Source organism: Candoia aspera, chromosome 2 (assembly GCF_035149785.1).
Source record: "Candoia aspera isolate rCanAsp1 chromosome 2, rCanAsp1.hap2, whole genome shotgun sequence".
In the NCBI taxonomy this organism is placed as follows: domain Eukaryota; kingdom Metazoa; phylum Chordata; class Lepidosauria; order Squamata; family Boidae; genus Candoia; species Candoia aspera.
Genome location: NC_086154.1, coordinates 236,609,046 through 236,618,992, shown reverse-complemented (window position 1 = coordinate 236,618,992; position 9,947 = coordinate 236,609,046).

Below are 9,947 nucleotides of genomic sequence, written 5' to 3'. Positions count from 1 at the left end.
GCATGAATCCCTATCTTCTTTTTCTTGTGTAATCTCGTCTGTATCTGAACTGTCTCTAGTTTAAAGAGTGCTTGTTTACGTATTTCTTAATCTACCCCCTTCTGCAGACAGAGAATATGGTATCTCTATACACATCCCTATTTCAGGTTCTTGCTTATGCCTTCCACAGATTAAACAGAATCCATGTTTTAGTAGTATCTGTGTTTTAATACTCTGTGTCCCCATAGTGCATGAGAAAGGAAATTAGGAGACCTTTTAAAAAAAATAATTAAGGGATACCCTATTTTATTACTACTGTTCTGACAAGAACTGCAATTAGAGTTGAAATATCCCAGGACCCTCCATAGGGCACTCATATACTAAATAATTAAAAAAAAATCCATTCAATCATAACCAATTCTTGGAGACTGCCTGGACAAGTTCCTGCAGTTTTCTTGGCAAGGTTTTTCAGAAGTGGTTTGCCATTGCCTCCTTCTTAGGGCTGACAGAGAGTGACTGGCCCAAGGTCACCCAGCTGGCTTTGTGCCTAAGGCAGGACTAGAACTCACAGTCTCCTGGTTTCTAGCCTTAACCACTACACCAAACTGGCTCTCGCAGTTTATATTATATATTATATATTATATTTATATTTATCTTATATAATAATTATAATTTCTATTATATACTAAACAGTAAGTATATACTATTCTAATAGTATATACCTATGCTATATTATTATCCCTAGTATAATATACTAGGCCAAGACAGGGTGTGCTGTATGATTTTTTTAAAAAGTGCAACTTACAGTAGTCTTATAGTATGACTGTAAAAGCTTTAGAGTTTGAATGTTCTTGATTTGTTCCCTGGCACAGTGGCCTAATAGCAGGTGCTTTCAAGGCCTTGTGGGTTTTGGGTAGAAGATGTGGTTAAATGAGGCTGAAATGCAAAGCAGACAGCAAAAGCCTTCTGTTGCAGGAGCAGCAGATGCATCTGCCCATCTACATCAAGGTCAACAGAAAAGCATATGAATGTGTTCTCCAGGACAGCGCCAGTCTGTTAAATACACACACTTAGAAATGCTATAGAGTTGTTAGTTATTGATCTGCCCTCCCACTAGGCATTTGGCAACAAAATCTAGGACATTGACAACGGATGGGAGTCCCAAGCTTTAAAACTGCTGAACAAATAACAACTCTACTAATTCAATCAACTGAGTTTCAAGCAATCAGGCTGCCATCTGGACCAAATCTAACTCATTGCCTAAGAAGATAAAGACATCTGGACTTCCTGCATGCCAAGGACATGCGTGCTTAATCCCCAAGGCTGTAGGCTGCGGCCAGGCTCATGCTGACAGGTTTTCTTAATTATGCTGAAATAATCTTGCTCGGCAAATGCCAGGCCCTTCTTTCTTCAGAAGGTTAGGAGGATCCCATTTCGTGCAGGAGAACAGAAAGAAGAGACATCTTCCATTTTGACTGGAAGGAACCAAATTAATCTCTGTGGGAAAGAGAAGACAGAATTACAGTGCATGTTCAGTTGCTTTCAGCTTTTGTCTCAACATTTTAGTTTTTAAAACATGTTTTCTACTGAAATCAGTGAAGATAATGTTACCTTTTATATTAACATGTTATAATGAGTAAAGAAGTAGTTTTGTACCATTTTCTGTGCTGATGCTCTAATGCAGTGTTTCTCAACCTCAGCAACTTTAAGCTGGGTGGACTTCAACTCCCAGAATTCCCCATCCAGTATGCTCTAATGTGCCTGGATAGAACTACGAGCTGGGCTGATTTTCTCCCTGATTCTTTTCCACAGTGGACAAGGAGCATGAGAGTCAGAGCCATATGGTATGCTGACAGTTCAGAATCATGTCTCCATGACTGGAGATGGACCTTCTCCATATTGAAAGAAGGTCCTAAGAAAGCAAAGTCCAAAAGAAACTGCAACAAGACCAGACTGGGAATCTAGGAAAGGAAGGAGGGAAGCAGGTGAAGGAATGAATAGATGCCAAAAGTAGGAGTCATAAAATAGGAACAGGGAGATTTAAAGGAGTCAGAAGCAAAATGTTGAAGCTCTTTGTGCCAATCATGACCTACCAGGGTCCCTCTATGCTAGCCTGCTGTCTTGAGTGTGGAGGATACTATCCCATCTCCAGCAACCTTGGATTAACCATTAAGCAAAGTAAGCATGTGCTTAAGGCATCACAGAGGTTTTTTTCCCCAGGGATCATGGCCTTACCTCTTACACTGCCACACTCAACTTTAGCTTTCAGGACTTACTGTGTCTAAATGTCTTGTCAGTTAAGCAATGGAAGGGCCAAGGGCCACCATTGTTGGGCTGTGCTTATGGCATCTGTTGACCTTAATCTGGCCCTGATCTCCAGTGGAGAAGTAAAACTTAACTGGCCATCCGGTCAGCTGCTAAAAATAGACAGGGAGGGACATATCATCTTGTTCCACCAATCAAAATGCTTGGGCATTTCTTCCTCAAATGGAGATCACAAACAGCTTTGTTGGCAGTCCATCTTATTTCTTAAGCATTTTTCATTTTCAATATGTGCTACAAGGCCAGATTGCAAAACCGTTTAATTGTATTTGCCTTTAACCAACCCCAGGGTAGTGAATGGCAAGTAACTTCCTTAGTTAATGTTTAGTAACTTAACACTTAATTTAATGTTAAGGAATTTAACATTTACTAACATTTTTGTTTGGGTCAAAAGGATCTCCATCTGCCGCAAAAACACTTTTTTCAGTGAATGATTTATTGACTCTGTGTTCAATACATTCGCTGGGCAGATACATATAACTAGGAAGCTAACTTGACAGATTTATTTATCTGTTTCTTAATGTGTAATTCTTTTGCTTCACCAGTAAGACAAATATCAATTTAAAAAATATTTAGGCTAGATAAAATATAGTGGATGTGATTGAACTATTGTTTTCAAACACAGTAATATGGTTAATGAGGACCAGTTTGGAGTGGTGGTCAAGGCATCAGGCTAGAAACCAGGAGACCATTCTGCCTTAGGCACAAAGCCAGCTGGGTGACCTTGGGCCAGTCATTCTCTCTCAGCCCTAGGAAGAAGGCAATGGCAAACGAATTCTGAAAAATCTTGCCAAGCAAATTGCAGGGACTAGACCAGGCAGTTGCCAGGAGTCAAGACTGACTTAAAGATACATACTCACACACAGCTACATTAACTACAATTGGCTAGATTTACATTGGATTAAGCCATAAACCAGAAATGTGCAATGTCTGACAACTTGGGTGTCTCACCAAGCTTTGTGCAGCATGTTGAGGATCATCCTCCAGATACAGGTAGTCTTCGCTTAACGATCATTTGTTTAATGATGATCTAAGTTACAATGGCCTTGGAAAAAGAGCTTTATCACCTGTACTGTCCTGTTCAGACCATGCACCAGATTAATTCTCAATAAAACTCTTTATTAAGAACTATTTACAAGCAATAAGTCCTTAAATAATGAGACTGGAGTAATCAAGGCTAGACAACATAGCAAGGCAGCCCTAGGTATTATCTGGGAGGGAGACTGGATCCCACTGGAACACGAGGACTGGAGGCAGCAGATCTTGAACTGGAATAAGTCTGGAACAACATGACACGGAATGGCTAACTGGATGGATCAGGATGCAAGGCTACGATCACCCAACTGAACACTGAATCTCAGGCACCAGACTCGAACTCAGAGCAAGGCTAGGCCTGGCTGGAATCACTGGACTGGGCTGGATCTCTGAAGGAGGATGAGTAGGAATGTGACTTGGAGCATAGCATTGGGCTGGACTCAGCAGGGAGCCCCGTACTGGGCTGGATTCTCTGGGCAAGAGACTCAAAGCAAGGATTGGAACTCAGAACTCAAGTTAACTCAGGTGAAAATCCTGGACTGGGCTGGATTCGCTGGACAGGAGACCTGGAACAAGGCTTGGAACTCAGAATACCGCTTGATTCGACTGGAATCCCCGGACTAGTTGGATTCGCTGGGCAGGAGACTTGGAACAAGGCTTGGAACTCAGAACTAGGCTGGACTCAGCTGAAAGCCCTGGACTGGACTGGATTCGCTGGGTAGGAGACTTGGGGCAAGGCTTGAAACTCGGCACTAGGCTGGGTCCTGCTGGAAGCACTGTGTGTGCCACAAACTCAGATCCTGAGCAAGGCAAGCAACACTCCCTGAAATTCACAGGGGTTTGCGAAGAGCGGCTGCAGTAAAGTACTGACAGGCAGTGGTGCAAAAAACCCTCGGCTTGGTTGCTCCGCTGAAGACAACGCAAGGTCTCGAAGCTGGAGGCAAGGTGCTGGCTGCAGGGCTTGGGCGATGCTGGTTCCTCAAATGCAGCGGGCGCGAAGATCCCTTCTTCAGAATTCAAGCCTGGTGCTGCTTCTTCATTGATCACAGATGCCGCTTCTGATGTCGGTAGGGAATCTTCTTCTGGAGCTGCAGGTCTAGAAGATCGGTTGTCTCCGGCAGCATGCTGTCTGTGCTGCTGCCTTTTATCCTGTTCCTTGGTACACCTGGAGTCTCATGCAGCAAATCGGGCTGCCTTTTCCTTTGCGCGCTTTTCAGTGCATCTCTGGTGCGCACTAATTGGTGTATTCAAATACCCCTCCGGATCTCGCCCAATCAGCGTCGTGGATTCTTCCCTTTCTGCTGAGTCGTGCTGGTGTTTCGTTTCTTCAACTCCAGCATGATAAATTTCTAATTCCTCCTCTGACTCAGAAAATGAAACCGAATCTGAGTCAGAGGCAGGCCTGCTCCTGACATGTACTCATGTTTACGACTGTTGAAAACCATCGCACCACCCCTGAGGTCATGTAATCACAATTTGGGCACTTGACAGCCAGCTCACATTTATAGCCAGTTGCAGCATTCTGTGGTCACCTGATCGTGATTTGCGACCTATTTTTCCAGTTTCCAGCAAAAATATCCATTGGGGAAGCTGGATTTGCATAACAACCATCATAAAAATGGTCATAAAATCAGGTCCAGTCACACGGTGACTCACTTAATGACCACACCACTTAACAACCAATTTTCTGGTCCCCATTGTGGTCATTAAGTGAGGACTGCCTGTATATGCAGGGCTAAAACCAATTTTTTTGAGAGATTCAGGGTTTTTAAATATAGAAATGACCTCAAGGCCTATTTTGCACCTTAACCCCCAGGCTCCATAATGTAAAATAAGACCAAAGGTTTTGGTTTCATCCACTGTGGGAGGGTCTGTGGACTATAGAAGAGATCCTGGTGTGGATGCGTGGTCCATGGACCACTATTTTTGCACTTCTCCCCAAACCAACAAGATGCAGGTCAAACCAAACCAAACCACACCACATTATGGTTTCAATTGATGTATGAACCCAATATCTATGTCTGATCCAAGTTGAGCTTTCTCCATTTGCTTGGAGGTCCAGCCCTAGCTTTTCTACATTTTGGCCCCAATGACTCAGGAGTGTCTGCAGGAGAAGCCAAAAGGTCAAAAATGGTTGCCACAACCTCATGTTCAAAGCCTTGCCCCATTTTAAATATGCAGCCACCAGATTGACTTTTTTGACACCACATCCCCACTGTGGACACCTTACTACTCACATACTGGAGACCAGAACTACTGTTGTCAGTCTGTGAATTGTTTAAAGCAGGTGATATGTAAACTGTGGCTGAGATGAAAGTTTGAATGAGGGATTGGCAGTGTTTCTCAACCTTGGCAACGTTAAGATGTGTGGACTTCAACTCCCAGAATTCTCCAGCTGGCATGGCTGGCAGGGGAATTCTGGGAGTTGAAGTCCACACACCTTAAAGTTGCCAAGGTTGAGAAACACTGGATTAGAGGTTTTCAGCCATATACTTCACTTATTCAAAATATCTTTAATATATCTTGACATAAATTCTAAAAACATTTTACAACAGTATTAAAATAATGGCAATTAGTTGAGACAAATACGCAAACAACAAAAATAGATATTTTGGTAACATTTCTGCACTTTTTAAAAAACGTAATACCAACTGAATGTATGCTGAGGAATTTCTTAAAGCTGACTATACCAGCTTGAATCTGGATTTTAAATGTTCAAAGCATAACTTTTTAAATTCTCAGTTTTCATGTTATTTTATGCCCAATAAATTATATGCAGCCCAGTAACAACAACAAAACCAATTAGATTCAGAAATAAAAGCATCACATCTAATGTAATGAAAAATTAGCAACAGAAGTTAAAAACAATATAGCCAGCCTTCACTGACAGTATACATCCAATCACATCTAGAAGTTGTTCCTGTTAGAAAACCTGGAATTGTAACTGGTTTTCACTAAAATATCTCAGAGGTGCCAAGGGAGCCTGTCAGAGGAAGGTCTAGAGCCAGGGGGGCACTACTGAAAAGGTTAATCTCCTGTTGCTCTCTGCTACAATGTGCTTGGTAAGGCAACACTTCAGAGAATAATCTTAGGACAGAGATAGAGATATAGTGTATGAAAGATGACCTCACTGCAACCCATTGCACCAATGAATCTGGCTGTTGAGTTGTGCCTCTGTTCAAAGGCTGGCTTCACATGTTGTACTATGGCTTGGCTTGTTGAATCATTGTTTATTGAATAAAAAACACAACCATCAAGCTAAACCCCACAATTTACAAGTACACTTTTTTTTTTTGGTGCCAGGACTGTTTTGGTGCCAGGAGTGTTGACTCCTGGTGACTGCCTGGACAAATCCCTGCAGTTTTCTTGGCAAGGTTTTTCAGAAGTGGTTTGCCATTGCCTCCTTCCTAGGGCTGAGACAGAGTGACTGGCCCAAGGTCACCCAGCTGGCTTTGTGCCTAAGTTGGGACTAGACCGCACAGCCTCCCGGTTTCTAGCCTGGTGCCTTAACTGCTGCATCAAACCCAAAAGAACCATTTTATGGCTTACTTTGTTATATGAACACAGTCATAATTTTAAATGTGAGGCCATGACACCCCATTTGGATATCCATCTTAGTATCATTGAAATGACATGACCAAGTGTTATAATTTATCTGTAAGAGTAAGGTATGGCCCTGTGCAATTCTCATACTGTAGAAGAAAACAACCTGTTATCTGTCAGTTGTTAAACAAGAGACAGGTGGAGACTGGGCCTCTTACCCATATCCTGTTGCATATCTTGGGCAAGAGAAAGAAGTATACACATTTGAACACTCATCCCACTATAAATAGGATTCCTATTTGATACAAAGCAGTCCCTGGAGTTCTTGTATACTGACTTTTTAGCTTTTCTACAATCCATTTGACTTTTCAGGAGTTCTTGGATGCTTGTATGCCCGCTTAATTGGTTCCAGTCCAGTCTTCTGGGAAGAAGCCTAAAGTGATTAATTTGGCATTGAGTATATACCAAATGTAACACTTTCTATTAAAAAGCAGTCCCAGGCTTTGAAGTAAATAGACATTTAAATCTTTTTGTGCCTTAAAGAGAAATGGTCTATGTATACTGCTGGAACTGGGTTATTAGAATAAAATGTCTTGTATAAATCTTTGTACATTAATTGAAATGTCAAGGCCTGGAAAAAAAGAAGGGGAAAAAAAAAATCCAGATAGTACAGTATTGAATTTCATACAGGAGAGACACCTAGTGGTCATTTGTAATAATATTTATTTATTTATGCATGGCTTCTAGTCAGTGCTGACTTCTGGCAAGTGACTGAACAAGTCCCTGCAGTTTTCTTGGCAAGGTTTTTCAGAAGTGGTTTGCCATTGCCTCCTTCCTAGGTCTGAGCGAGAGCAACTGGCCCAATGTCACCCAACTGGCTTTGTGCCTCAGGCAGGACTAGAACTCACGGTCTCCCGGTTTCTAATCTGATGCCTTAACCACTACACCAAACTGGCTCTCTTGATGTTGTATAGGCTGGAAAAAAAGATGCCCACTGTCTGTGACCAATCTTTTAATATGGAAGCTATTGTTTAACAAATTAGAATACATACATATATGCCTGACATTATCAGATTATGTAGTCTTGATATGACAGAAGACTATCTGAATAGGACAATGTGTTCTTGGATGCTCTGAGACAATTTTGTCATTCTCTGACAGGGTTTGAGACAAAGAGAAGCCTTGGGACTGTACCTGTGTGACTGTCACAGCTGGAGCAATGGGTGAGAGTAGCTTTGAGGATATTCTTCCTGAAAATCCTGGTGGAGGAAGTTCTGAAAATGAAGAGGAATGTTAGTTTGAAAGCTAATTCAATTTTTTTGAATGAATAAGGTGCTTTGCTTCTCCTTGATTGCAAACATTGTAGCAGATGGGAATACTATAGGGAGTGAAGTCCTGCCATATTTAGAACATCAATATATCCAGATATATTCAAGGCAAAGCAGATCAGTCCAGTGGAGACAACTGCAGGATAAGTTGTACGCATCTCCAACTCAATTGGTTAATTGTTCCTGCAGATGTCACCCCCATCTTGAGACCTGGTACCCTTTAGATGTGTTGGATTCCCAGCCAACATGTGCAACATATGTAGTGGGCAAAAGCTGGATTAATTCTCCCCTGAGGTGAATGGAGAATGAAGAATGGAAGTGGTGCTTGTATCGTAGACAATGTATAAGGGCTAAAAGTTATAGCTGAATCATGCTTCCTGACTTGGGATGTGATAAACTTTGGGGGAATGCTACTTATGCAGTTAACAAGCCTTTTTGAAAGGTTGTGAGCAGATCAAGGTCACAGCTGGATTGTTTTCCACTTTGTATATAATATAGTTATAGAATGCTTAAGGATAGCTTAAGTTGTTGACACACCCTGTATGATTGGAAACCATGGGCTAGGGCTTAGTGTTAGAAATGAACCCAGCTACTAATCAGGTTCATATATTGTATTAAGCCACAATTCATGGGTTGTTGCATAAGCCACAATAGATGGACTTACCCACAAAGCTAAGCCATATTGTGGTTTGTTTGGCTTGGCTTAGCATTTTGTGTGAATCCAGCCAATTTCATTCTATTCAATAAATGGGAAATCAAATAATGGTATAGCAATGTCTGTGAACACAGCCATTGTGTCTCTGCAACAAACCATGGTTTAATAATATGGCTTAATACAGTGTGTGAATCCAGCCGTTGATGATCTTATAAGCAAGTCTTGTGTCCATTACAATCTTGTGGACCATCCCTTCTTCCCTCTTCTCTTGTCTCAAGGCGAAACCACCTTGCTGGAACAGGTGGAACTGAGAGCGCAAGTGACAGTCGTTTCCTTTGGAACGACTTTTTCCTGGCCAAAATCTGATGTTGTGAAGGACCTTTCCTATTGAGGAGAGAGCCCTGAAGGGAGTGATAGTCTCCCAGTGCAGAAAAGGGTACTTGGTTCTTGCCCAAGTGTATCCCTGCCACTTCTTCCTTTGCCTGCCCCACACTAAGTTTCTGCTTGGGACACAGGGAAGACAAGAAGTAGAGACAGCAAGAAAAGAGGAAATGCATCTTCAAAAATTCAGAAGAGGGGCATTTTTTTCACATAAAATGTGTATGTGTCATTTTTTAATGTATGGATACATGTTTCATAAAGACAGAAAATACCATGCACTTCCCCGTGGTGGGTAGTGGTGAGGCGGTGTCTGCTTCATCTGCTGCCTAGTTGCTAACTGCTGATGGGCAACTTCAAGAAATATTCTCTGTGAAGTAAGACATGGGGCCGCTAGTCCATGACTTTCAGGGTGACCATAGGTTCATGTTTGTGCATCCCTATGACAGCCATAGAAAAGATATGTACAGTAGTTTTAGGTGGCCTGGAGATGGAAGTGCTTCATTTCATATTCCTTCATAACCAAGAAGAGGAAGGAAGGGGCTTCAGATGAAATGGTTGATAGCATTCAGAACCACAGCACAAGAGCTCCTCACACAGACATGCACTGGGGGAATGTTGTTGCTCTGTAGCCCTCTGCTGGATCTGACCCCTTTTCAAAGCAATCTTTCTTCTGCTACACCAAATTTGGTCTCGTTCGGTTCTGT